Source organism: Odontomachus brunneus, unplaced genomic scaffold (assembly GCF_010583005.1).
Source record: "Odontomachus brunneus isolate Ranch 3 - 2012 unplaced genomic scaffold, Obru_v1 Obru_scaffold_267, whole genome shotgun sequence".
Classification (NCBI taxonomy): Eukaryota; Metazoa; Arthropoda; class Insecta; order Hymenoptera; family Formicidae; genus Odontomachus; species Odontomachus brunneus.
Genome location: NW_022639717.1, coordinates 120,928 through 130,682, shown reverse-complemented (window position 1 = coordinate 130,682; position 9,755 = coordinate 120,928). Strand labels below are relative to the sequence as shown.

General features: G+C 37.5%; 2 pseudogenes; one reads left to right on the top strand and one right to left on the bottom strand.

Moving 5' to 3' along the window:
* LOC116853010 overlaps window positions 1-2,759 on the top strand; it is a 9,352-nt pseudogene extending 6,593 nt beyond the window's left edge.
* Window positions 2,760-4,015: 1,256 nt separating this feature from the next.
* LOC116853009 lies at window positions 4,016-5,913 on the bottom strand (annotated as a pseudogene).
* Window positions 5,914-9,755: the final 3,842 nt, after the last annotated feature.

The following is a 9,755-nucleotide window of genomic DNA, read 5'->3' as shown; positions in this document are numbered from 1 at the left end:
AGGGAGGATGGGGAGGAGGATTTGAGGAGGGAGGAAATAAGAGAAGCGATAAAGGGGATAAAGGATGGGAAAGCGGCGGGAGGGGATAGGATTCCGCGGGAGGTATGGAGGTATGGAGGAGAGGGGATGGAGGAGTGGATATGGAGCATGTGTAGTAAGGTGTGAAAAGGAGAAGGTTGGATTGAGGAATGGAGGGAAGGAATAATAGTGCCGGTGTTGAAGAAAGGGGTAGGGGATAAGGTGGAGGATTACAGGGGGATGACATTGACACCGACCCTGTATAAGATATATGCGGTTTTGGCAGGGAGATTAAGGGATGAAATTGAAAAGAAGGGACTGGTGCCGCAGAACCAGACGGGATTCAGAAGGGGAATGGGAACGATAGATAACATTTTTTTACTCAATTATTTAATAAATAAAAGGATAGAAAGGAAAGGGGGGGGTTTTGGTTGCATTATTTGTAGACTTGAGGGCAGCGTTTGATATGATTGATAGAGGGAAGTTGATAGAGACTTTGAGGGAGAGGGGGTTAAGGGAAGGGTTGGTAGGAAGATGTGAGGAAGTGGTAAGAGAGACGAAGAATAGAGTGAGAGTAGGTGGGGTGGAAGGAGAATGTTTTTGGACAGCGAGGGGGGTGAGACAAGGGTGCCCGTTAAGCCCGCACTTATTTAACTTATATTTGGCGGATCTGGAGGAGGAGTTGGGGAGGGGAAGGGGGGAGGGGGGAGGTGGGGGAGGAAAGATATTTTCGTTAGCGTATGCGGATGACATAGTGATTTTGGCAGAGGAAGAGGGGGAGATGAAATGTTTGATAGAGAGATTAGTGAAATATTTGGATAGGAAGGGATTAGAAATGAATGTGGAAAAATCGAAGATTATGAGGTTTAGGAAGGGGGGAGGGAGGGAGAAAAGTGTGAGTTGGAGGTGGAAGGGGAACAAAATTGAGGAGGTGAAGAGATATAGATATTTGGGATATACGCTGCAGAAGAATGGGGGACAGGAGGAATATGTGAAGGAAAGAGTAAGAAGAGGAGCGTCAGTAATGGGACAGGTAAGGGGAATAGGGAAGAGAAGATTTAAGGGGGATTGGGGGAGGAGCATATGGTTATTTGATAGGTTAGTGTGGTCAGTGATGGGGTATGGGGTGGAGGTTTGGGGATGGAAAGGGAGGGAGGGAATGGAGATGTTGCAGGATAGGTATATGAGGTGGGTTTTAGGGGTGGAATGGGGGACGCCACGATATCTATTGAGGGAGGAGCTGCAAAGGGAGAGGATAAGGGAAAGGGCGAGTATAAGGGCTTGGGGTTTTGAGAAAAGGTTAGAGGAGGGAAGGGGAAGTGGGATAGCAAGGTTGTGCTCGGAGGAAATAAAAGAGAGATGGAAAAGAGGGAAGGTTATAGGGAAATGGGAGGGTGAAAGAAAGAATTTTTTTGAGGAGAGAGGAATAAGTTTGTGGGAAGTGGAGGAGGAGAGGGAGAAGGGTGAGGGGAGTTTTGAGAAAGTGATAAAGAAGGAGAGGGAAATGCATAGGTTAGAGAGATGGTGTAGGATAAAGGAGGCAAAGTATAATAAGTGATATGGGAGGGTAAAAGGGGAGGGGATACCAGGGTACTTAAAGAAGGGGTGAGGGGAGAATAGGTGGCAAAGGTTAACGAAATTTAGGTTAGGAAATGGGATGAGGGGGAACTGGTATTGGAGGGAGGAGGAAGAAAGAAAATGTAGATTGTGTGGGATTAGGGAGGAATCGTGGGAACATGTATGGGAGGAGTGCTTGGATTGGGGGGATGTGGGGAGCTGGCAAGAGATGGTGGAGTTAGTGTTGGGGGAGGAAGGGGAAGGGGAGGAATGGTTAAGAAGGTTGGAAAGGATGAGGGAGGTTGAGGGGAGGATGGGGGGGAGAAATATTGTGTGAGGGATGAGAGAGGGAGATAGGGAAAGTGAATGAACGCGAAGGACGGCGGAAGCGAAGGTCACAAAGGTGGGCGAGAGGGGGAGGGGAAGAATAGGAAATATCGAGGGTGTGTGTGTGTGTAGGAGAGTAGCTGGGGAGAGGGGGTTGGGGTAGCTTCAGGTTGAGTTGAGTAATTAGTCTAAGTAATTAGAAGCGTTATAAGCGTTAGTATAAGCGTTAGTATAAGTTAGAGATAAATGGTAAGAGAGCGTTAGATAAGGCACAGAATTGTAACCCTGAGGGGATCAATAAATTCTACATTGTTCAACTTATAAGTTGTTATAGGTATATAATATTATTTCATATGTGTGTTATGTAGAATTAAATAAAGTATTATGGTATAATTATATGCAAACATGAATTATTATTTAATCGGATTACATGTTTTTTGGACCAAATTTCATAACTAGATACTATTGATATGATTAAAATGGCATCAGTAAATATATGTAGCTTATTAGTGGTATAAAAATATAAGTAAATATATTTTTCGTACAGTTACAACATGATCCATAGGAAAACAAGAAGAATTGTTGAGAGAACATTTGGAATTTGGAAGCGTAGATTTCCCTGCTTGTCACGAGGTCTTCAAACAAAATTATTAACATCCACAACAATTGTTACGGCATATGTTGTTCTCCACAATCTTTCTTTAATCTTTAACGATACTTTAGAAGAAGAAGAAGAAGAAGGGGAACAAGAAGTAGAAAATATTAATGAAAACGACGAAGTTCCATTAATGCCTCACTGGCATCCGAAAGATGATTTTTTGGTGCGAAATGCTTTGATTGAACGATTGTTTAGATAATACTTAAGTGCAAAAAAAATGCATATGGTAACACACACACACATACACGTGTGTGTGTGTCTATATATGTGATTAGTACTTACAAATATGTTATTCGTTGCTTTGTACTTCTTACAACCATATTTCTTATGTAATTGATGTAAGGAAATGAATGAGTGTGCTTGAATATATGTATGTATGCAAATAAGAGAGATGCATATATTGTATATTTATTTATTTTAATACGGAATATTATTCATGAAAACATCTGTCATCTGACATCATACTATTTATTCCAACATTATGAGACATGAAAAAAAATATAATGAAACTAAAATTAACTATAATAACTAAATACCTATAATAACGTAACTCCATTAAATGCATTTATATTATAAGCTAATAATGTTATAAATTATTCATTAAGACGTTCTAACAAAACTTAGAATTTTTGTACATAAACTATATACGTTACAATTCAATGAACGTCAAATAATGAAAAACAACTCAATAAACGTCTGTAATAATGAACGTTAAATAATAAACGTTTTTTAATAAAATAATAACAAATAAAAATTTTAATAACAAATTTTTACGGGAGAATAAACAATAAAGTAAACTTTTTTATTAATAAAAATTCGCTATGCGCACAATTTGTCCATACTTTTCTAGTAAAAAGGAAACAAACGCTTGGACAACAAATATGATATTACAGTCTATATATGTTCGTACATTATCCTTTTATAAGGTGTATGTAACGTAGTTGTATCGTTGTAGAAAGATAACAATGTGCAATTAACAAAATAGTTTTTACCATCTTCAAGTTTCATAGCGAGCTGTGAGCAAACAATTCTTCCCTTCGATAAACTTGGCACAATTTTCTCCACAAACAACTTATCGAAAAATACGTCTTTATCAGTGCTAACATATGATTTTGATAAAACTTGATTTCAATAAAGACCTTATATAATTACGAGAGACATTTAGAGATACCTCGAATTTGAAAGTTCTATCACGTGGTGTTTATACATTCGAGGTACGTACAACTAAGGCTGCGTTCTAAAATTCACTGCCAGTACTGAAAATCTATGTTCATGTCACGTATACTATAGAATTTCAGCACTGGCAGTGAATTTTGGAACGCAGCCTAAATATCCCTCGCAATCATATAGGGTTTTTATTTCAATTCAATCATGTATATAGGAATATGTTCTTCGAACCGAAACAAATCCTGAACAATAGGAAAGTTGGTAGAAACTGCGCTTGATCTTTCAATCCTAGTAATGAATCAGTAATTCGTTGATGGAAACCAACATGTTATTCAGCTGGAACTTCTTCAACATCTGCATTACCGAAACCTCGGATATGGTAACTCGAACGACTGTATATAATTATACATGTGGATCAATATTTTCTTTTTGCTGCAATTCATATTCGAGAATCTTAAGTTTTGCTTTTTTGATTTTTATTTTTTCTTCGTGTGTTTCTTTTAAATGTTTTAACTGCAAACAATTGAAATTTCTGAGATGTTCTTCCTTCATAGCAGCCATTCTTTCCTCGTGGCTTGATTGAATATTTGCTACCTGTTGCTCTTGTTGCATAATTTGTTTTATACGGTTTATTCGTATATTTTCTTCTGTGGCTGACTCTGTTACTTCTTTGTTTTTTCGTTTTATTATTCGTAAAATGCTACTTTTGTCATTGCTTGACGAATCTAATTCCTTGGTATCTTGAACTTTCTTTGTCAGTTCTTTATTACATTGTTTTATGTTATTTGGAATAGGAGCAGATAAATCTGTAAGAAAAATAGAAAATAGTATTGCCACTGTAGCTTGCAGTTGTCAAAGAAAAATAATATATATTAATATGTAATATCAATAATAATAATAATAAATAATAATATAAATATATAAATAATATGTAATATAAATAATAAATATCTTGCGAAAGAATAGTTCCCACAGTATCTTCTTGTAAGTTTATCCAATCATCTTCATCATTTAATGAGTCGAAATTATCATTTATAGATATGACCAAAAAGGTCAACTTACGTTTCTCTAAAATATAGATAACAAGTTAATAAATATTAATGTTAAATATATGAGATATAAGGAAAGTATATCAATCAAACAATGAAAGAGTAGAATTGCATGTATCATTAAACAAGAAGAAAACAAAGTTCAAAATTTAAGATACAGCTTAATTTAGTATTTTATGTATTAAGAAATAGTTTCTGATAATTAATGAAATTTAGAGGGCCATAATTTGATCTTATCGAAATATTCTTATATATCTTTAACAAATATCCTTAATCCTTTTATTCTTAACAAATCAAACGTCAGAACTATCAAATGTTAATATAAAAGAGTTTAATAACTTTAATTATATTTTGTCTACAATCCTTATTTATAAGTTATACTTTTTTATACATACCATTAATTTCTTCTTCACTCATATTACTTGTGAATAAGACAGGCGCAGTTTTCATGAGATGAGGTGCAATAACAGCCACATCGGGATCAATATTTGCTGCTGGTTCTTCTGGTCCTCCACCAGTTACCATTCGTGATTGTCTTTCTTTTGTAATGATTTCTCTTTGAGTCTGCTTAATATTTGTCCAGTTTTTTCAGCTGTTGTATGTTCCTCTGCAAACAAATAATATAATTATAAAAGTGTAGAAATATTGGCTCAAAACTTAAAAATTGTAATAATTTCTACCTCTTGAGAAATTAAGGTAGATTGATTATATCTGCTGCAAATTTCTTTCCACGCTACTTCTTTTCCTTTTATTGTGGTACTATCACTCTTTTTTAATTCAATAACATGTTTAAAATGATCCAATATTTGTAAAAATATTTTTTTTTCCATCGGCGTATAATGTTTATTCTTACTGGGACTTGCGGTAGAATTATTGCTACATGACATCCTATAAATATATCTCTAATATAAAATGCATCTATGGATAAATAATCATAAGGATAATAAATCATTTTTACATAAATATAAATATACTTAATATAAATATACTTACTTTGTGGTGGTGAAAAGAAAGTAATACGCAACACAATGACTACGTAACTGAGTTTTAGAAATTATGCCTCTCACGTCTCACTATCAATTTCTTATTATATTTTGAACGATGATACTGTCAAACTGTATGGTTATAGCAAAGATGGTCATGGCTAATAATGCACAAGATCGTACGTAGTACATAAAATGGCAATGTTCTCATTGGTGGAACTAACGGAAATATTACGGAAATAATCGATTCCAGAATAAGCACAGTCTTAAGTATATCTTCGCGAAGATGATCTCAAATCATATAAGATTTCCTTGACTAACAATTTCTTCGCGAAGATCATCTTATATTGCAACTATGAAATCTACCAATCTTAAGGCGCTCTAGATTGAATAAGACAATCTTGACCAAGACAGTCTTGAGCATCGCCTTGAGACCTGACTATAAATACCACCCATAATATAATATAATATAATATAACATATAATTTAACATATAATATTAAATATAACATGAAATATATTTAACATTATTATTATAAAATTGTACAACAATAAATATTAATTAATATTAAAAATCTATCATCAATTTGTACTCATTTAAAACTATTTTTAACCCTTTAAAATTAAAATCTACCTGTGACCCGTCTTATTCATTATGTAAACTCGCAATACTTCATTATACAAAGAGAATGCCCGTTCTCAGGTTGAATAGTCGCGCTCTTATGCTACTCAAAACGGGAATGTGATTGGTTTCGCATTTTGCTTCAAAACTGCCTGGAGCCAATGAAAATTCTGCTCCAATTGGCCAGATTCCTTCTTATAGTGATTCTAGTAGCGCCATGTACAATTAGCGCCGTGTACAATTAGCGTCATATACAACTAACGCTGTGCACAACTAGCGCCGTGTGTAACTAACGTCATGTACAACTAGCGCCTTGTAAAACTAGCGCCGCGGATACATGGTTCAAACATACGGGCCCAAATGGCCCTTTTTATAGCTGATGCGCGCAAACGCTAATGTACTTGATTTGTATTCGAATCTTTGCGATTCGAAATTTTCAAATTATTCGGATTCGAATTATAGGGATCCGGATTCGAAACGAATTGAATTACATTATTATAGATTCTAGATTTAGGGATCTAACAGTAAGGACTAATAATTGCTGATTGCTCATTGAGCACTTTTTTCGTTGAACGCACCCAATGTATTTTGCAGTCCATAACTCTGCCATGAAATCCTTTCTAGACTTTGGGCCATACGGGCCAAAGCGTAGAAGCGTCATAAAGCCTACAAGTATTCAAATTTTAAAAGTTATAAAATTTTCATTACATACATAAATATATACATACAAAATAAAGTAAAATATGTAATATAGAATATGTTTGTACTAGTGATGTGGTATAAGAGCATATGCGACTGTTATATTAGAGTAAAATTTTATGCACGCCTATTTGCAAAATCTGACTGTGAAGCACCCTTCAAAATTAATGCAAGCAACAATGAAAAAATGCTTTCCTTTATAAATATTGTGTTTGCAAAATAAAATATGCTGAAACAGTATGTGCTTGCACGACTAGTGCGCTACATAGCTGCGGAGCGAGTTCGTCGGGGGAAGCTTCACCCGACGGGAACAACGCCGCTCCGCAGAGGGAGGCGTTAGGAAGCAGGCGCACATACCTTCGCGCTCGCCCCTTGCAGGAGCGGGGCGGGGTCGTCGGGGACAACAAATCTGCGGCGACCCGCCCCCGCCAAGGAGGGAGAGCACGGAGAGCACGGTGCTGAGACCGCGCCCGCCCCGTGAGAATAAGAGGAAGCGGGGAAGGGGCGCCGACGGGATCGAATGACATCGACTCCAGCGACTAAGCGCCTCTCCCCCGAATGACGGCCCCCCCTTTACGGGGGGGTAAGGCGTGGAAAGGGATGATGGGAACCTGCTCTGGGGGATGGACCCATTCCCCGCCTTTCTCAGACTATGGGAGGGATGAAGGGGAGCAGGGCGGGTGCCCTCTGCTCTCTCTAAATAGGGAAAAAAATGTTCAACCAGGGTGGTTGATTTAATACCACCCGGGCGGCCGAGCCCTCCACGAACATAAAAGGAGGGCTTGGCCAGAAGCGGGGGACCTAATTGGTCCCCCACTAGGGCGGGGAGCCGGGGAAGTAATGCCAAAAGCAGTTCCTCTGACTCCTCAATAAGCCTCAAGGAAGGCATCCGGCAAGGGTTTTAGTGGATAGGGTCTTCCCTTATCACGGAGGAAGTGAAGTCCCATATAACCCGCGATCCTCCTCAAAGGGTCGCGAGTATGCGTAACACATTTCCCCTGCCTTAAAAAAAAAAAATGTACTACATGGCTATGCGCGACAATTATATTTATATAAGATTCTTCTCACACCTATTTGCAAAATGTAGCTCTGTAGTACCCTTCAAAATAATTCAAGGAACAAGCAAAAAATGCTTTCCGTCATAAATATTGTTAACTTAAGCGGTTCTGATACAATTAACTTAAGCTGATACAGTGGGATTCTTGTAATAATAATTTGGAAAACTTTTTCGTTTGTAACACGTATTCACACTAAAAGGAACGAACGAACAGAACAGAATAGAATAGACAGAGTATAAGAATATAGACGTGACTTAACCTTTAATCGATAATGTAGGACGATCTATACATTGATCAATATATCTGTAGCTACATTTAATAATTAGAAATTAATAATTAGTAGAGTATATCAACACCTATCAAATCTCCCACTTTGATCACTCTGCAATTGAATGCAATCCTAACTTCTTGACATATTTATTTATTACAATATGAGATAATGTTTTCGTAAGGATATCTGCCACGTTAACTTCAGATGAAACATATTTCAATTCAATCAAGCCGCTTTCATATATTTCTCTTGTAATATGACACGCTATAACGATTTTATACGCGATCTTTCTATTTTATTTCTTGTGAAATCGATTGCAGGTTTGTTGTTGCATTTGATGATATACGGACTACAAGACACATTCAAATTGGTTTTCTTCCCTAACTCATTAAACATTATGTTCAACTATGAGGGCGGTCTGATTAGTAGTAAGATTTGAAATGAAAACGCATTATTTCGGAAAAATTTCGATTTATTTTTCAACATAGTCCCCTTTCATTTCTATACATTTCTTCCAACGGTGCTGTAACTTTTTAATGCCCTCTAAAAAGTATGATTGCTCAAACTCTGCAAAATAGGCATTTTCAGTGCTGACCTCCGAATTCGAGGTGAATTTCTTCCCTGCAAGCCATTTTTTCATATTGGGAAACAGGAAAAAGTCGCTGGAGGCCAAATCTGGAGAATACGACGGATGGGTGAGCAGTTCGTACTTCAATTCGACCAGTTTAGCTGTAGTGATTGCGGATGAATGTGCTGGTGCATTGTCGTGATGGAACAGGACTTTCTTGTTTGCAAGATAAGGCCGTTTCTTTTCCAGTTCCAGGTCGAATTGTCCAAGCAAATCACTAGTATTGCCCCGTGATAGATCTTCCCTTATAATCGTCCAAATAATCGATGATAATTACACTGCGGGAATCCCAGGATACCGTAGCGATGACTTTTTCGGCCGATGGGGCCATTTTGATCTTCTTCGGAGCTCTTTCGCCAGGTAAAGTCCACTGTTTAAACTGCTGCTTGGTCTCTGGTGTATAGTGATGGACCCACGTTTCATCTACAGTCACAAAACAACGCAGAAACTCCGCCTGATTGCGCTCAAACAGCTTCAAAGACATCTTCGAAGTGACTACACGATTTCGTTTTTGGTGAGCAACCGCGGCACTCATCGCACCGACATCTTTCTCATGTGCAATATACATGGTATATTGCACATGACATGTCCTGTGTGTTCTTTCGAGGTCTTTACCATGTCTGCTATCTCACGCACTTTTACCCGACGGTCGGCCAATATGATATATATATTGTGACGAGACAACCGTCCCGTCACGACGACCCGACCGAACATCCGT